Raw genomic sequence first — 18,816 nt, forward strand, 5'->3', positions numbered from 1 at the left:
AGCGCTACTACTCAGGTCTCTCCATCAAGATCCTGTACTACTATGTCGGTCCATCTACGCTGGACCGGTTCGGGTGCTACATGCAGTGCCTTGATAGACTCTGGGGCTGAGGGTTGTTTTATGGACGAAGCATGGGCTCGGAAACATGACATTCCTTTCAGACAGTTAGAGAAGCCTACGCCCATGTTCGCCTTAGATGGTAGTCATCTCCCCAGTATCAGATATGAGACACTACCTTTAACCCTCACAGTATCTGGTAACCACAGTGAGACTATTTCCTTTTTGATTTTTCGTTCACCTTTTACACCTGTTGTTTTGGGTCATCCCTGGCTAGTATGTCATAATCCTTCTATTAATTGGTCTAGTAATTCTATCCTATCCTGGAACGTTTCTTGTCATGTGAAGTGTTTAATGTCTGCTATCCCTCCCGTTTCTTCTGTCCCCACTTCTCAGGAGGAACCTGGTGATTTGACAGGAGTGCCGGAGGAATATCATGATCTGCGCACGGTCTTCAGTCGGTCCCGAGCCAACTCCCTTCCTCCTCACCGGTCGTATGATTGTAGTATTGATCTCCTTCCGGGGACCACTCCTCCTCGGGGTAGACTATACTCTCTGTCGGCTCCCGAACGTAAGGCTCTCGAGGATTATTTGTCTGTGTCTCTTGACGCCGGTACCGTAGTGCCTTCTTCCACTCCGGCCAGGGCGGGGTTTTTTTTAGTTAAGAAGAAGGACGGTACTCTGCGCCCCTGCGTGGATTATCGAGGGCTGAAGGACATAACGGTTAAGAATCGTTATCCGCTTCCCCTTATGTCATCAGCCTTCGAGATTCTGCAGGGAGCCAGGTGCTTTACTAAGTTGGACCTTCGTAACGCTTACCATCTCGTGCGCATCAGAGAGGGGGACGAGTGGAAAACGGCGTTTAACACTCCGTTAGGGCATTTTGAGTACCGGGTTCTGCCGTTTGGTCTCGCCAATGCGCCAGCTGTTTTTCAGGCATTAGTTAATGATGTTCTGAGAGACATGCTGAACATCTTTGTTTTTGTCTACCTTGACGATATCCTGATTTTTTCACCGTCACTCGAGATTCATGTTCAGCACGTTCGACGTGTACTCCAGCGCCTTTTAGAGACTTGTCTCTACGTGAAGGCTGAGAAGTGCTCTTTTCATGTCTCCTCCGTTACTTTTCTCGGTTCCGTTATTTCCGCTGAAGGCATTCAGATGGATCCCGCTAAGGTCCAAGCTGTCAGTGAGTGGCCCGTTCCAAGGTCACGTGTCGAGTTGCAGCGCTTTCTAGGTTTCGCTAATTTCTATCGGCGTTTCATTCGTAATTTCGGTCAAGTTGCTGCCCCTCTCACAGCTCTTACTTCTGTCAAGACGTGTTTTAAGTGGTCCGGTTCCGCCCAGGGAGCTTTTGATCTTCTCAAAGAACGTTTTACGTCCGCTCCTATCCTCGTTACTCCTGACGTCACTAGACAATTCATTGTTGAGGTTGACGCTTCAGAGGTAGGCGTGGGAGCCATTCTATCCCAGCGCTTCCAGTCTGACGATAAGGTTCATCCTTGCGCTTATTTTTCTCATCGCCTGTCGCCATCGGAACGCAACTATGATGTGGGTAACCGCGAACTGCTCGCCATCCGCTTAGCCCTAGGCGAATGGCGACAGTGGTTGGAGGGGGCGACCGTTCCTTTTGTCGTTTGGACAGACCATAAGAACCTTGAGTACATCCGTTCTGCCAAACGACTTAATGCACGTCAAGCTCGTTGGGCGTTGTTTTTCGCTCGTTTCGAGTTTGTGATTTCTTACCGTCCGGGTAGTAAGAACACCAAGCCTGATGCCTTATCCCGTCTCTTTAGTTCTTCTGTGGCTTCTACTGATCCCGAGGGGATTCTTCCTTATGGGCGTGTTGTCGGGTTGACAGTCTGGGGAATTGAAAGACAGGTTAAGCAAGCACTCACGCACACTGCATCGCCGCGCGCTTGTCCTAGTAACCTTCTTTTCGTTCCTGTTTCTACTCGTCTGGCTGTTCTTCAGTGGGCTCACTCTGCCAAGTTAGCTGGTCATCCCGGCGTTCGAGGTACTCTTGCTTCTATTCGCCAGCGCTTTTGGTGGCCTACTCAGGAGCGTGACACGCGCCGTTTCGTGGCTGCTTGTTCGGACTGCGCGCAGACTAAGTCAGGTAACTCTCCTCCTGCCGGTCGTCTCAGACCGCTTCCCATTCCTTCTCGACCATGGTCTCACATCGCCTTAGACTTCATTACCGGTCTGCCTTTGTCTGCGGGGAAGACTGTGATTCTTACGGTTGTCGATAGGTTCTCTAAGGCGGCACATTTCATTCCCCTCGCTAAACTTCCTTCCGCTAAGGAGACGGCACAAATCATCATCGAGAATGTGTTCAGAATTCATGGCCTCCCGTTAGACGCCGTTTCAGACAGAGGCCCGCAATTCACGTCACAGTTTTGGAGGGAGTTCTGTCGTTTGATTGGTGCGTCCGTCAGTCTCTCTTCCGGGTTTCATCCCCAGTCTAACGGTCAAGCAGAAAGGGCCAATCAGACGATTGGTCGCATACTACGCAGCCTTTCTTTTAGAAACCCTGCGTCTTGGGCAGAACAGCTCCCCTGGGCAGAATACGCTCACAACTCGCTTCCTTCGTCTGCTACCGGGTTATCTCCGTTTCAGAGTAGTCTGGGTTACCAGCCTCCTCTGTTCTCATCCCAGCTTGCCGAGTCCAGCGTTCCCTCCGCTCAAGCGTTTGTCCAACGTTGTGAGCGCACCTGGAGGAGGGTGAGGTCTGCACTTTGCCGTTACAGGGCACAGACTGTGAGAGCCGCCAATAAACGCAGGATTAAGAGTCCAAGGTATTGTTGCGGCCAGAGAGTGTGGCTTTCCACTCGCAACCTTCCTCTTACGACAGCTTCTCGTAAGTTGACTCCGCGGTTCATTGGTCCGTTCCGTGTCTCCCAGGTCGTCAATCCTGTCGCTGTGCGACTGCTTCTTCCGCGACATCTTCGTCGCGTCCATCCTGTCTTCCATGTCTCCTGTGTCAAGCCCTTTCTTCGCACCCCGTTCGTCTTCCCTCCCCCCTCCCGTCCTTGTCGAGAGCGCACCTATTTACAAGGTACGTAGGATCATGGACATGCGTTCTCGGGACGGGGTCACCAATACTTAGTGGATTGGGAGGGTTACGGTCCTGAGGAGAGGAGTTGGGTTCCGTCTCGGGACGTGCTGGACCGTTCGCTGATTGATGATTTCCTCCGTTGCCGCCAGGATTCCTCCTCGAGTGCGCCAGGAGGCGCTCGGTGAGTGGGGGGGTACTGTCATGTTTTGTCTTATATGGTCTTGTCATTTTGCTTTCCCTTCTGTTCGTTTTCCCCCTGCTGGTCTTTTTAGGTTCGTTCCCTTTTTTCTCTCTCCCTCCCTCTCTCTCTTCTCTCTATCGTTCCGTTCCCGCTCCCAGCTGTTCCTATTCCCCTAATCAATCATCTATCTTTTCACACCTGTTCCGTATCTTGCCCTCTGATTAGAGTCCCTATTTCTCCCCTTGTCTTCCGTTTCTGTCCTGTCGGATCCTTGTATATTGTTCACCGTGCTGTGTCTTTGTCTCGCCCTGTCGTGTCGTGTTTCCCTCAGATGCTGCGTGTGAGCAGGTGTCTGAGTCTGCTACGGTCGGTGCCTTCCCGAGGCAACCTACAGTTTATGGTCGAGTCTCCAGTCTGTCCTCGTCACCACGAGTGGAATTAGTTTTTTATGCTTTGTTTACCGCTCCGATTTGTCTAGGAGTATTGCATATTTCCTTTACTGGAATAAAGACTCTGTTTTCGCCAAGTCGCTTTTGGGTCCTCATTCACCTGCATAACATCCACATTCATCTGTACAAACAATAGTATACAAGTATAAACACCATGGGACCACTCAGCTGTCATACCGCTCAGGAAGGAGATGTGTTCTGTCTCCTAGAGATGAACGTACTTTGGTGCGAAAAGTGCAAAACAATCCCAGAACAACAGCAAAGGACCTTGTGAAGATGCTGAAGGAAACAGGTAAAAACATATCTATATCCACAGTAAAACGTCCTATATCGACATAACCTGAAAGGCCACTTAGCAAGGAAGAAGCCACTGCTCCAAAAACCACCATAAAAAAGCCAGACTACGGTTTGCAACTGCACATGGGAACAAAGATCGTACTGTTTGGACAAATGTCCTCTGATCTAATCAAACAAAAATAGAACTGTTTGGCCATAATGACCATTGTTATGTTTGGAGGAAAAAGGAGGAGGCTTGCAAGCTGATGAACATCATCCCAAACATGATTCAAGGAGGTCGGAGCATCATGCTGTGGGGGTGCTTTGCAGCAGGAGGGATGGCATCATAAGGAAAGAAAATTGTGTGGATATAATGAAGCAACATCTCAAGACATCAGTCAGGAAGTTAAAGCTTGGTCACAAATGAGTCTTCCAAACGGACAATGACCCCAAGCATACTTCCAAAGTTGTGGCAAAATGACTTAAGGAGACCAAAGTCAAGGTATTGGAGTGGCCATCACAAAGCCCTGACCTCAATCCTAAAGAAAATTTGTGGGCAGAACTGAAAAAGCATGTGCGTGTAAGGAGGCTGTAACAATGTGCTGGGTTCGTTGCCTGAGTCAGGCGCAGGACACAGGTTTGAGGAAAAAACACAAAAGTCTTTACTCAAAATATTAATTTAAAAAAACGGAAACAACAAGGAAACATGACGTATAGAGAAAACCCTCCAACACACACGGTAACACAAAACATTCACGGACAGAACAGAAAGGTAGACGAGAGGTTAAATACGGAACATAATAAGGGAATAGAAATCAGGTGTGCTTAATCAAGACAAAACAAAAAGGAAAAAGGAAACATGGATCGGTGATGACGTCGACCGCCGAACGCCGCCCGAACAAGGAGAGGAGCCGACCTCAGCCGAAGTCGTTACAGAGGCCTACAAATCTGACTCAGTTACATCAGCTCTGTCAGGAGGAATGGGCCAAAATTCACTCAACTTCTTGTGGGAAGCTTGTGGAAGGCTACCTGAAACGTTTGACCCAAGTTTAACAACGTAAAGGCAATGCTACCAAATACTAATTGAGTGTATGTAAACTTCTGACCCACTGGGAATGTGATGAAAGAATTAAAAGCTGAAAGAAATAATTCTCTCTACTATTCTGACATTTCACATTCGTAAAATAAAGTGGTGATCCTAACTGACCTAAGACAGGGAATTTTTACTAGGATTAAATGTCAGGAATTGTGAAAAACTGAGTTTAAATGTATTTGGCTAAGGTGTATGTAAACTTCCAACTTCAACAGTATATATTGCTTTGAGTGCCTATAGCTGTAACGGCTTTCTTCCTGGCAAGGAGAGAAGCACCAAAATGCAGCGTGGTTAGAGTTTATGGTTCTTTAATAAGAGAAACTAAACATGAACAAAATACAAAGCAATAAACGTGGCAAAACCGAAACAGCCCTATCTGGTGCAGAAAACACAAAGACAGGAAACAATCACCCACAAAATACCCAAAGAATATGGCTGCCTAAATATGGTTCCCAATCAGAGACAACGATAGACAGATTCCTCTAATTGAGAACCAATCTAGGCAACCATAGACAGACAATTACCTAGATAGGAAACAGCCCCATAAACTTACAAAAAACCCTAGACAAGACTAAACACATAAATCCCTCATGTCACACCCTGACCTAACCAAAAATAATAAAGAAAACACAGATAACTAAGGCCAAGGCGTGACAATAGCACAATCAAGAGCATACCTTGATATTCAGAGGTCTACGCTGTCCCCTGAGAGGTCTATGCTGTCCCCTGAGAGGTCTATGCTATCCCCTGGCAGACCCCTCGGAACAGAGGTTGGGCATGTGTTCCATGAAATATATGCTAGTATGGAGGTTGGAACAGCCCAAGCCTCCTGCATACTCTGGGAGTGACATCACACTTGTGACCTTGTGATACTGCATACAGACTTAAAACATGGGTCCAACAGGATTACAGGCCTAAGAGTTCAATAATTGTGTATTCCCTTGTGTAGTGTTGTGCCTTTTATGATATGAATGCTAAGCTTGTCTTCTACCCAAGCTTGTCTTCTACCCATTTAGGCTAGTCCAAGGGAACTTCCATTATTGGGTATCTCAGTATAGCATGGGTAATGTAATCTCTGTTAATCATAAGAAGATTATTATTGGACAAAGAATTTGACTCAATTCAGTGTGTCAGTACTCAGTATCCTCAGTGTGAAATAAAGTAAACTAATCAGTTACTGATTGGTCCATTACATTCTAAAAGGTGCATGGAAACCATTATACATTATCAGTAGAATCAGAAGCCCTTGCGAGTTGTGGATCCCTGCTGTAGATTGACTTTTTCTCTTGCCACTGATAAAATAAAATTATATTTCATGTGATAAGTTACAATTGAGTTGCAAGCAGGTTGTTCAGAGTGACACACGGAGCGACCCAGGCGCAACTTCGTTGGAAGAAAACAAAGGGCGTGTGTTGAATGGTTTTACTTTCATTTCAACGGGTACGTTGATTGAGAACAAATTCCCATTTACAACAACGAGCACATCTTTGTCTAAATACCAAAAGGTCGGGCTGGATGAGTAGCCCTCCATCACTTAGCAATCTGTGCAAGGCGATCCTTCCTGACAGGGAGGGTGCTAGGCACCTCCAGTGGGAACTAGGCAGGGAAAAGGGGACTCTCAAACTCCTAAAATGATGCCACCAGCTGTTGTCTATAATTAAACTCTTGCCATATCTATAATTATCCTTGTCCTGTCATAGCAGAGGGCAGGCTTACTTCATACAAATGAACTCTTCATCCATATTGAAGTTACCCCTCACTCACTAACATAACCCAATGTAGATAATATCCCCAAATACCATCACCCATCTCTGCCTCATATCCACATGTGTCCCTCCCAGAGAACTCCTAAACTATTTCTCACCCCTGTTTTATGCTGACAGAATTGAACTCCTAAACTATTTCTCACCCCTGTTTTATGCTGACAGAATTGAACTCCTTACAATCACAGGGCAATCCTAGAGAGAATTGGCTGAACCGGTCAAGTCCTAATAATATACGCCATTTAGCAGACACTTACCCAAAGTGATAGTCATGCGTGAATTCAATTTACATATGGGTGGTCGTGGGAATTAAACCCAGTACCCTGGTGTTAGCAGCAGTATGCTCTACCAACTGAGCTACAACGTGACTGTAAGTGGAATGAATGTTGAGAAGTGAAAGGGTCGGCTGCAAGACACTTTTCTACCCGTCAGCATCGTACACATCAGGGTCCTCTCCAGAAAACGACATGTTTATCGTGTGAAAGGGGTGTTACACTTAATTTAATACTGTGTATAACATAAATAGGGGCGGCAGGTAGCCTAGTGGTTAGAGCGTTGGGCCAGTAGCCGAAAGTCAGCTGGATCAAATCTCTGAGCTGACAAGGTAAAAATCTGTAGATCTATCCCTGAACAAGGCAGTTAACATGCTGTCATTGTAAATAAGAATTTGTTCTTGACTGACTTGCCTAAATAAAGGTTAAAAAAAACCTCTATTATTCAGTGGTGCCTCTTTGCTCTTTAAACTCTCCTCCTCTGACCCACCCTTTAGGCTGTCTTATTTATCATTATAAAAACACTGACCTGATGTGCCAAGTGTGAATTTACTGCATATTTGATGAGTAAGCTGTCTCCCTTTAGGTAATTGGCCCCTGTCAGTTGATAGCTTGAAGTTTCACTTGGGCTCATTGCAGCAAGTTTAGTTGTGTCTTTGTAATAAAAAAATAAAATAAAAATAATGACATTTTGTCATTTCAATTCAACTCAAAGTCCTAATTTTGAAAAGCTAAAAAGCTCTAAGATTTCAGCACATCACCTTTGAGTAGTCATTCACTCTGATCCTATTCACTGACATGGAATCTTCAGAGACATTTTGACAGTAATGGTCAGAGGTATAACAGACACTGTATGTGGCTTTATCTCCCTCTGCTGTAGCCTTGTGTCTACTGTAGTTCTAATGAGGACACCAATGTTATGGCTTTTTACCCCTACCCAAGTAAACCAAAAACATAGTTTTATTTATTTTTATCAAATCAAATTGATTTGTCACATGCGCTGAATACAACAGTGAAATGCTTACTTACGAGCCCTTAACCAACAATGCAGTTAAGAAAAATACCTTAAAAATATATAATGTAATATAATATAAAATATATATATAATAATAATAAAAGTAACAAGTAATTAAGAGCAGCAGTAAAATAACAATGATGAGGCCATATACAGGGGGTAACGGTACAGAGTCAATGTGCGGGGGCACCGGTTAGTCGAGGTAATTGAGGTAATATACAGTATGCATGAAGGTAGAGTTATTTAAGCGACTTGTGCATAGGTAATAACAGAGAGTAGCAGCAGTGTAAAAGAGTGAAGAGGGTGTGCAGGGGGCAATGCAAATAGTCTGGTTAGCCATGTGATTAGATGTTCAGTAGTCTTATGGCTAGGGGGACGAAGCTGCTTAGAAGCCTCTTGGATATAGACTTGGCGCTCCGGGACTGCTTGCCGTGCGGTAGCAGAGAGAACAGTTCATAACTTGGGTGCCTGAAATCCAGTTGCAGAGGAAGGTGTTTAGTCCCAGGGTCCTGAGCTTAGTGATGAGCTTTGAGGGCACTATGGTGTTGAATGCTGAGCTGTAGCCAATGAATATCATTCTCACATAGATGTTCCTTTTGTCCAGGTGGGAAAGGGCAGTGTGAAGTGCAATAGAGATTGCATCATCTGTGGATCTGTTGGGGCGGTATGCAAAATGGGGTGGGTCTAGGGTATGTGGGAAAATGGTGTTGATGTGAGCCATGACCAGCCTTTCAAAGCACTTCATGACTACAGATGTGAGTCCTACGGGTCGGTAGTCATTTAGGCAAGTTACCTTAGTGTTCTTGGGCACAGGGACTTTTTAGTTAAACCCAGTGTAATTGTGTCTCTGAGTATTATTGTCACGTTCTGAACTTAGTTCCTTTATTATGTCGTTGTGTTTGTTTGGTCAGGGCGTGAGTTGGGGTGGGTAGTCTATGTTCTTTTTTCTATGTAGTTTTTATGTGTTTGGCCTGGTATGGTTCTCAATCAGAGGCAGGTGTCATTCGTTGTCTCTGATTGAGGATCATACTTAGGCAGCCTGTTTTCCCCATTTTAGTTGTGGGTGATTGTTTTCTGTCTCTGTGTCTTCACCAGACAGAACTGTTTCCTTTTCAATCGTTCTCCTTGTTATTTTGTTTTTGGTGTTCAATGTTTATAAATGATCAACATGAACACGTACCACGCTGCATATTGGTCCGATCCTTCATACTCCTCGTCAGAGGAAGACGAATATCGTTACAATTATATTGTCTATTATGCGTACATTTTTATTAATTGCACCCTGTCCTGGATGATTGGTGTAGCTCTCTCAGGTGTGAGGGGTTAGATCTCAGAGCCGAAGACAGAGAAGACAAAGCCTTCTTCTGCAACCTTCAAAAGAAACGGGATCTGTCAAATCTAGATCTTACAAAAACACATACAGTATGACGATAAAGTAGATGGTACTACAGAGGTCTCAAACTATCAACCTTTCTTTATTATATCCACATTTCTAGAAAATATGGATAAGTAAATACAACAGAATATTGTATATCCCGTACACACTAAAAGTACTGACCTCAGTGTCTCCAATTTACACCAGGGATTTCTCAGTCCAGTAGAGAGCTGTTTCACTCCTGAATCCTGTAGGTTGTTGTAACTCAGGTCAAACTCTCTCAGATGTGGTGGCAGGTAGCCTAGTGGTTAGGGTGTTGGGCCAGTAACCGAAAGTTTGCTAGATCGAATCACACAGCTGACAAGCTAAAAACCTGTTTTGCCCCTGAACAAGGCAGTTATCCCATTGTTCCTAGGCTGTCATTGTAAATAAGAATTTTTTCTTAACTGACTTGCCTAGATAAATAAAAGATGTGACCTGAGAACTGATGCCAACACCTCACAGCCTTTCTCTTTGAATTGACATTGATTCAATCTGGACAAGAGAAATTAATAAGAGTTATACAATTTGGGCCATGTACAATCTACAGACAACTGAAAAGGTTTTGATTATGAACAGCATTTGTCCCCTCAGTGTCACCAGCCTACAGTGTGGATTCCCCAGTCCAACGGAGAGCAGCTTCACCCCTGAATCCTGCAGATCATTGAATCCTGCAGATCAGGTTAAACTCTGTCAGGTGTGAAGAGTGAGCTGATTGCTAAAGCCAATCATTCACAGCCTCTCTGTGATGTGGCATTAATTCACACTAAATAAGAAAATAATATTACTGGGTTACTCAATCTAGATGGAAATATTAGACCACTCAGAGGTATGTTAGGGATGAGTGTGAATTCTTCGAACTGAAACAAAATGTACATTTGATACAGAACTATAGCATTGTAATAGCCTATCTAAAGTCAGTCATAATCTGACTGGTAGACAGAATTGTTCTGTGAATTGGTTTGTTCAAATACTCACAGTGCAGTTCTGGAGGCTTTGACTACAGACAAAAGCCTTAGAAGACCCTTCTCAGATCTGTAGTATTTCTTCAGGTCAAAGACTTCCAGCACCTCTTCTGAAGTCAGCAATACAAAGACCATTGCTGACCACTGTGCAGGTGAGAGTTCAGCTTCGAAGATACTTCAAGTAGCTTTGGACCTCCTCCTCCAGAGAATGGTTATTCAACAGGTTAATGCATTTTCCTGGGGAGGGATTCTCCCTGATCCTCTGCTTGATTTACTCTCTTGTATCTTCATTAGTCTGAGAGCTCTTTTTAGTTTTTGTTCGGAGGCCTATAATAGTCTGAATGGACACTAGTAAGAGGCCGAGAAGGAAACAGAGGAGCAGGTCCAGGTGTCCATACATACTCTGTATGGACTCATCCACTGCATTCTTGTATACTGTATGCTGATTGATAGTTGACATTTCAACAATGTTGGACATTTGGAAACTCATCTCTAGCTGACTAGTGGATTCGTATTGCTATCATTGAAGGTGAGAAACACATATAAAGCAGACAGAAACTCCTGGATGTTCAGATGCACAAAGCAGTAGACCTTTCCATGGTGCAGCCCATAATCCTCTCTGATGATCTGTGTACACACTCCTGAGCACAATGATGCATCTCTGACATCAAGGCCGCACTCTCTCAGGTCTCCCGCGTAGAAAATCATATTGCCTTTCTCCAGCTGTTTGAAGGCCAGCTTTCCCAGTGCCAGAATGCTCTTTTTACACCAGACAAGGTCCCCGTCATGGTCTCCGACATACTTCTGATTCCTCTGTTTGGTTTGAAATATCAGGAAATATATGTACATTTGAGTAAGAGTGTTGGGGATCACTCCACTCTCCGCTTCACCTAACACTACCTGTTAGAATAATTGAAGTAATCAATCCCGTAGAAGACAGGTACAGTGCCTTGCGAAAGTATTCGGCCCCCTTGAACTTTGCGACCTTTTGCCACATTTCAGGCTTCAAACATAAAGATATAAAACTGTATTTTTTTGTGAAGAATCAACAACAAGTGGGACACAATCATGAAGTGGAACGACATTTATTGGATATTTCAAACTTTTTTAACAAATCAAAAACTGAAAAATTGGGCGTGCAAAATTATTCAGCCCCCTTAAGTTAATACTTTGTAGCGCCACCTTTTGCTGCGATTACAGCTGTAAGTCGCTTGGGGTATGTCTCTATCAGTTTTGTAGACCTCTGTGTGTATCTTATATTGACAAGTGTTGGGTTTCCTCATACTGCAGTTCCTTCAAATACACTTTAAAACTTCTTCAGATTTGATTTTAGTTTATCTTGGCCCTCAGTCAATAAACTTGTTTGTATGACGCACAAAATCTACATTTTTATAGAACATTTGTTTGGCTGTTTGGTTTTACCACTTCCAACTGATTTGCCTCCAGTCATGCTACTTCTATGTGAAAATACAAAGTATTGTATCTCTTACTTTTCTCCAGCATGTCAGCGAGCTCCATTTGATTCATGTTTCTCAAAACATGTAGTGTGATGTTCAGAGCACCCTCTCTGGCACTGCTCGGAAACTTCTGATGTTCAGTGTCCATCACTTCCTGTCTGTCCACTCTTGGTAAGCGTAAAGCTCTTGGTAAGCTTTACGAAGAATCCCCTTGAACCTCTTCAGGTCGTTCCTTACAAAACAAATATGACATTTCCCTCAACCAATTGAAACAAACAATTAAAAATAAATGAAACAGAGAAGATAAGGTAATGACTTTGTGGGGAAATTTAGTTTGAGGCTCTGTGTTTACATTAAAGGCATAAAATGAAGTCATAACTGTATCAAGCATGAACAAATATGTCAGTCCAAATTATGTCAGTTGTTTATTATACAATCAAGACAAACAGAAAGATGTTTACTAAATGTCTGTTTGCTGACATATTTTGTAGCTTACACTGAATGTGGAGTCCAGGTCCGTTTGATGACTCTGGGCAGATTGACCGCTAGAAATCTGATCTCTCCTGTTGGTCTCAATGTAATAACACAAATGTGCATTCATTTGGATCAATTCATTGCACTGCCAAAAATATCTTAACAGGGCCCAGTTCTCCCATGACCGCAAGGACGTATGTTGTTACTCTTGTTCAGATAAGGGTCTGCTTGAATTCTATTGGCGCTATCATGGCGCTGTCACTCTTCATAGACAGACAGCTGGGTGCTGGTGAGTCTGGTTTCTCCTGATTGGTCCTTGCAGAATAAAGTTTAATTTCAAGTACTTCAATTGTATTTTTGCCAGGGCGTTGTTATTTCAAAGGTGATTTGAAGACAAACAAGACTTTCTTACCTTTGTTCATTGTTGAAGTGAAGGTAAAGTCTCCACCCTTGAATTCTGATGCCACTCTTTATGGACAAACAGCTGGGTGCAGATGAGTCTGATTTCTCTTGCTCAACCCTGTCAAACACAGACACCAGCGTTCCTACATCTTCACCAAGAGATTTTGTCTGTTCTTATTTCGATTTCAGGATTTTACCATTTAAAAACATGCACAAGAGAAATGCATAAATACAATGATTGAGGGTGACACAAATGTATCATAATAAAACTATTTGGTTAATGTGTCCCTATATAGTATAGTCTCTCTTCTCACCCCATAGCTTCATAGTGGGAGTCAGTCTCAGCTTCAAAGTGAGAGTCAGTCTCAGCTTCAAAGTGGGAGTCAGTCTCAGCTTCATAGTGGGAGTCAGTCTCAGCTTCATAGTGAGAGTCAGTCTCAGCTTCAAAGTGGGAGTCAGTCTCAGCTTCATAGTGAGAGTCAGTCTCAGCTTCAAAGTGGGAGTCAGTCTCAGCTTCATAGTGGGAGTCAGTCTCAGCTTCATAGTGAGAGTCAGTCTCAGCTTCAAAGTGGGAGTCAGTCTCAGCTTCATAGTGGGAGTCAGTCTCAGCTTCATAGTGAGAGTCAGTCTCAGCTTCATAGTGAGAGTCAGTCTGAGCTTCATAGGGGGAGACAGTCTCGGCTTCCTAGTGGGAGTCATTCCCATTCAGACTCATTTTAGAGACAGCGATGTTCTCCCTTTGTCACAATGGTGGAACAAACTCCCTCACGACGCCAGGACAGCGGAGTCAATCACCACCTTCCGGAGACACCTGAAACCCCACCTCTTTAAGGAATACCTAGGATAGGTTAAGTAATCCCTCTCACCCCACCCCCCCTAAGTTTTAGATGCTCTATTGTTAAGTGACTGTCCCACTGGATGTCATAAGGTGAATGCACCAATTTGTAAGTCGCTCTGGATAAGAGCGTCTGCTAAATGACTTAAATGTAAAATGTAAATGTTGTCCAGACAGACTCCTACTGAATGAATGAATGAATGAATGAATGAATGAATGAAATGAATGAAATCGTCAATTGGCAACCGATCCCTTATCAATTGGCAACCGATCCCTTATCAATTGGCAACCGATCCCTTATCAATTGGCAACCGATCCCTTATCAATTGGCAACCGATCCCTTATCAATTGGCAACCGATCCCTTATCAATTGGCAACCGATCCCTTATCAATTGGCAACCGATCCCTTATCAATTGGCAACCGATCCCTTATCAATTGGCAACCCATCCCTTATCAATTGGCAACCCATCCCTTATCAATTGGCAACCCATCCCTTATGGGATTAATTGACACATAAACAAACAATACCATAATTCACTGTGGTAATTAAATGATAATTCTTCTTCCGCGGTTCTCTGCATTGCACATCACATAAAGAGTGATAACAAATGTAAGGTAAAAATCTATACATAATTGTAAATAAGGTTATGCAAATAATAATTATATCCCTAGAGCAGTAAAATAATATACATATACATACATACATAACATAACTTAACATACATACATACATATTCAGATAAATAAATAGGGAAAAAAGAAACAGAAGGCATTTGAACCCAGTCTGCAAAAAGAGAAGACACATATGGCAGACAAGCCTATACACAATCTATATATACACGTGCCATTTACGAAAGAGAAGACACATATGGCAGACAAGCCTATACACAATCTATATATACACGTGCCATTTACGAAAGAGAAGACACATATGGCAGACAAGCCTATACACAATCTATATATACACGTGCCATTTACGAAAGAGAAGACACATATGGCAGACAAGCCTATACACAATCTATATATACACGTGCCATTTACGAAAGAGAAGACACATATGGCAGACAAGCCTATACACAATCTATATATACACGTGCCATTTACGAAAGAGAAGACAAATATTTTTACAATTTAATTATAGGTAGCCCTTTTTGATTCATTACAGGCTTTATAAGTATTCTGCAAACGGAAATTCACAATGGACAAAAAAAAACATTTCAGTTTCTCCTCATCACTCAGCCACATAATGCCAGGGTATATCTGGTGTGCTTTCTGGAATAAGAGCAAGAATTATTCCATGTGGTAGAAAGGGCAATGGAGGATAAAAGGAGTTTCATTCTCTATTTCTTTGAGCTCACAATAGTTACATAGTTGTTCCTCTTCCATTTCACCTCAATACCGACCTGTTTCAATACGCAGAGGAAATATCCATGATCTTACCTGTGCACATAGTGATGTCTTGCTTTTAGGTAGGTTCTACATAATGTCTCTCACATTCAAATTCAACACACAGCTCTCTGCGTCTTCCCCCAACATGCATTGTTTGTAGTTTTCCTCTGGACATGTACGAGAATCTTACAGAACTCTGTATGCAGGGTGTGAATGGGGTGTTTTCCCCATTGGGGAATGGTGTTTTGCAAGTGGACCCCACACCTCGCTGCCATAAAGTACAATTGGTTAAATTACATTTTCAATTAGTTTTGGCTAAATGTATTTATCTGTCAGTTCATTCACTGTCTCATTTAGGTGTCCAGTTGAGCTTGTTTTTTAAACCTAAGTCATATTCGTGTGTGCAGTACTCTATATATTTAGGACGTTTTGAGAACTTTGGTCTAGTTTGCTGAAATTTGGATATTCTTCAGAAAATCATTATTTTTGTGTTTTTGAGGTTCACTGCCAGGGCCCAAGGCTCTGCTGTAGGCCATGTGCTGTGGGTGACAGCAAGCACAGGTAATCTGCGAAGAGCAGGCATTTAACCTTTGAACTGTGAACAGTCCTGTATGCCAAATAGAATCAAATGCTTTTTGGAAGTTGATAAAGCAAGCGTACATTTTGGTATTATTTTGGTGGAGATGTTTATACAGTATATCAGGATGTGTATGGGTGTAAATATGATCGGTCGTGCGATGTTTTGGTATAAATCCAATTTGGCATTTACACAGGACATTGTACTTATTAAGGAAGTGTCATGACGTTGGCCTGGGGTTAGGTTTATGACAGTCATAAATACCTCTTCCCCCCATTGTCCTCTCTCTACCCTACTGATCTGACATTTGAAAATCCTTTGGTTAACATAGAGATTCTGGGAACATCAGAAGGTGGGGGGGAAATGAACTATATTCTGGTAATCCGACCAATTGAACATAAGCGGTGGTACTTAATGAATATGATGTCAGTTCGGTTGTCATCTGAGACATTCTCCTCAATGATAGGATGACATAAACTCTACAGTGGAAAGTCTACACATCAGAGTTATCGGATTCACATGGAATTGTTGTTCAATTTAAATGTTTGAATATAAAATTATTGGTGAAGAGATTAAATGTAATTTTAGCTTCCAAATGAGAGATTTGGGTTTTCATAAGGTTAGGGCTCTGCTCAATCAGTGGCCCGCCCCTGTGAAGGGACATGGGTTAGAAAACTTTTCAAATACGCCCTCCTCTCCCTTCCTATATAAAGCCTTGACGACAATAAAATTCCTGTTCCAAGTACGTGAGGTCTGCAGCCTCTGCGTTAAAAGGGCTAACATGTCACCTCCAGAACTAAGCCAACCTCAGCGTGAGCTTTGGTTGCAAAAGGTATGAACTTATTCACTACAGAAGTGATACCTCCTAGCCGTTGAGTTAGCCACAGCAGCTGCAAACGCGGGCAAGGAAAGAACAGACAAAGTATCCCGTCTACCACACAAAGACGTTACTACAACGTATCCAATTGACCACCAGAGACATTCTTCAAAGGACAAAGGACTCGGTTTGGCAACACGGCCTTCCATCTACCACCAACCTACTGAAGCGCAGCTCAGAGTAAATATTTATTGCATTTTCCTTTTCCAAATAGGCGGTAATTTAGAATGCATTAGATACTGTATTTACGATAGCACAACTTCTCCCTTTGTCCCTCAGTCTTCCCGCTTTTTCAAATTTGTTTCCGTTCTTAAAGATTGGGGTTATGAGTCCTTGATTCCAGATGTCAGGGAAATAACCTACACTCAGGATGAAATTAAACGGTTTTAATATAACCAATTTAAATTTTCCACTAGAGAATTTTTTTTGAGCATATAATTTGGGATGCCATCAGGTCTGCATGCTTTTAAAAATTTGAGGGCCTTTACTCCACACACAGAGATGCGTGATCACGCTCTCCGTAGCCGATGTGAGTAAGACCTTTAAACAGGTCAACATTCACAAGGCAGCAGGGCCAGACGGATGACCAGGACGTGTACTCCAAACGTGCGCTGACCAACTGGCAAGTGTCTTCACTGACAATTTCAATAATAATGTAATACCTACAGTACATGTTTCAAGCAGACCACCATAGTCCCTGTGCCGAAGAACACCAAAGTAACCTGCCTAAATGACTACTGACCTGTAGCACTCACGTCTATAGCCATGAAGTGCTTTGAAAGCCTGGTCATGGCTCACATCAACATCATTATCCCAGAAACCCTAGACCCACTCCAATTTGCATACCGCCCCAACAGATCCACAGATGATGCAATCTCTATTTCACTCCACACTGCCCTTTCCCACCTGGACAAAATAAACACCTACGTGAGATTGCTATTCATTGACTATAACTCAGCATTCAACACCATAGTGCCCTCAAAGCTAAGGACCTTGGGATGAAACACCTCCCTCTGCAACTAGATCATGGACTACCTGACGGGCTGCCACCAGGTGGTAAGGGTGGTAACAACACATCTGCCACACCGATCCTCAACACGGGGGACCCTCAGGGGTGTATGCTCAGTCCCCTCCTGCACTCCCTGTTTTAATAAATTATTTGGTGACGTGAATATATTTAGTATAGTTTTATCTAAAAAGGATAACTTCAAAATGTTTCACTATTTTTATGAAATTCGCTAAGATTGTCCTCCCCTTTTTCTGAGGAGCCTCCACTGCCATAACATGATTTATCCACCACTATGCTTGAAAATATGGAGGACAAGAAAGTAAATTGCTTTGCAACATTTTTTTGCGGTATTACATTTGTGCCTTTTTGCAAACAGGTTTTAGAATATATTTAGTATGTACAGGCTTCCTTCTTTTCACTCTGTCATTTAGGTTAATATTGTGGAGTAACTACAATGTTGTTGACCCATCTTCAGTTTTCTCCAATCACAGCCATTAAACTCTAACTGTTTAATGGTGAAATCCCTGAGCGGTTTCCTTCCTCTTCGGAAACTGAGTTAGGAAGGACGTCTGTATCTTTGTAGTGACTGGGTGAATTGATACACCATCCAAAGTGAAATTAATAACTCCATCATGCTCAAAGGGATATTCAATGTCTGCCTTTTTCTTTTTTTACCCATCTACCAATAGGTGCCCTTCTTTGTGAGGCATTAGAAAACCTCCCTGGTCTTTGTGGTTGCATTTATGTATGACATGTACAACTCAACTGAGGGACCTCACAGATAATTGTATGTGTGGCGTACAGAGATGAGGTAGTCATTCAAAAATCATGTTAAACACTATTATTGCACAAAGAATCAGTCCATGAAACTTATTATTTGACATGTTAAACACATTACTCCTGAATTTATTTAGGCTTGCCATAACAAAGGGGTTGAATACTTATTGACTCAAGACATTTCAGTTTTTAATTTTTAATGAATTTGTAAAAATGTCTAAAAACATAATCCCACTTTGACATTACTGGGATATTGTGTGTCGGCCCATGACAAATAATCTCAATTTGAATCAATTTTAAATTCAGGATGTAACACAACAAAATGTGCAACAAGTCAAGGGATGTGAATACTTTCTGATAGGCATTGTACATGCAGTTTTATAACTAGGGCTCAGAGTCTTTCCCAACCATGTGATTTGTCCACATTCCAAATGTTATAGATTTTTTGATTTAACAAAGTAAATCAAGAACTGCA

The sequence above is a fragment of the Oncorhynchus gorbuscha genome, linkage group LG07, assembly GCF_021184085.1.
Source record: "Oncorhynchus gorbuscha isolate QuinsamMale2020 ecotype Even-year linkage group LG07, OgorEven_v1.0, whole genome shotgun sequence".
Taxonomy (NCBI): domain Eukaryota; kingdom Metazoa; phylum Chordata; class Actinopteri; order Salmoniformes; family Salmonidae; genus Oncorhynchus; species Oncorhynchus gorbuscha.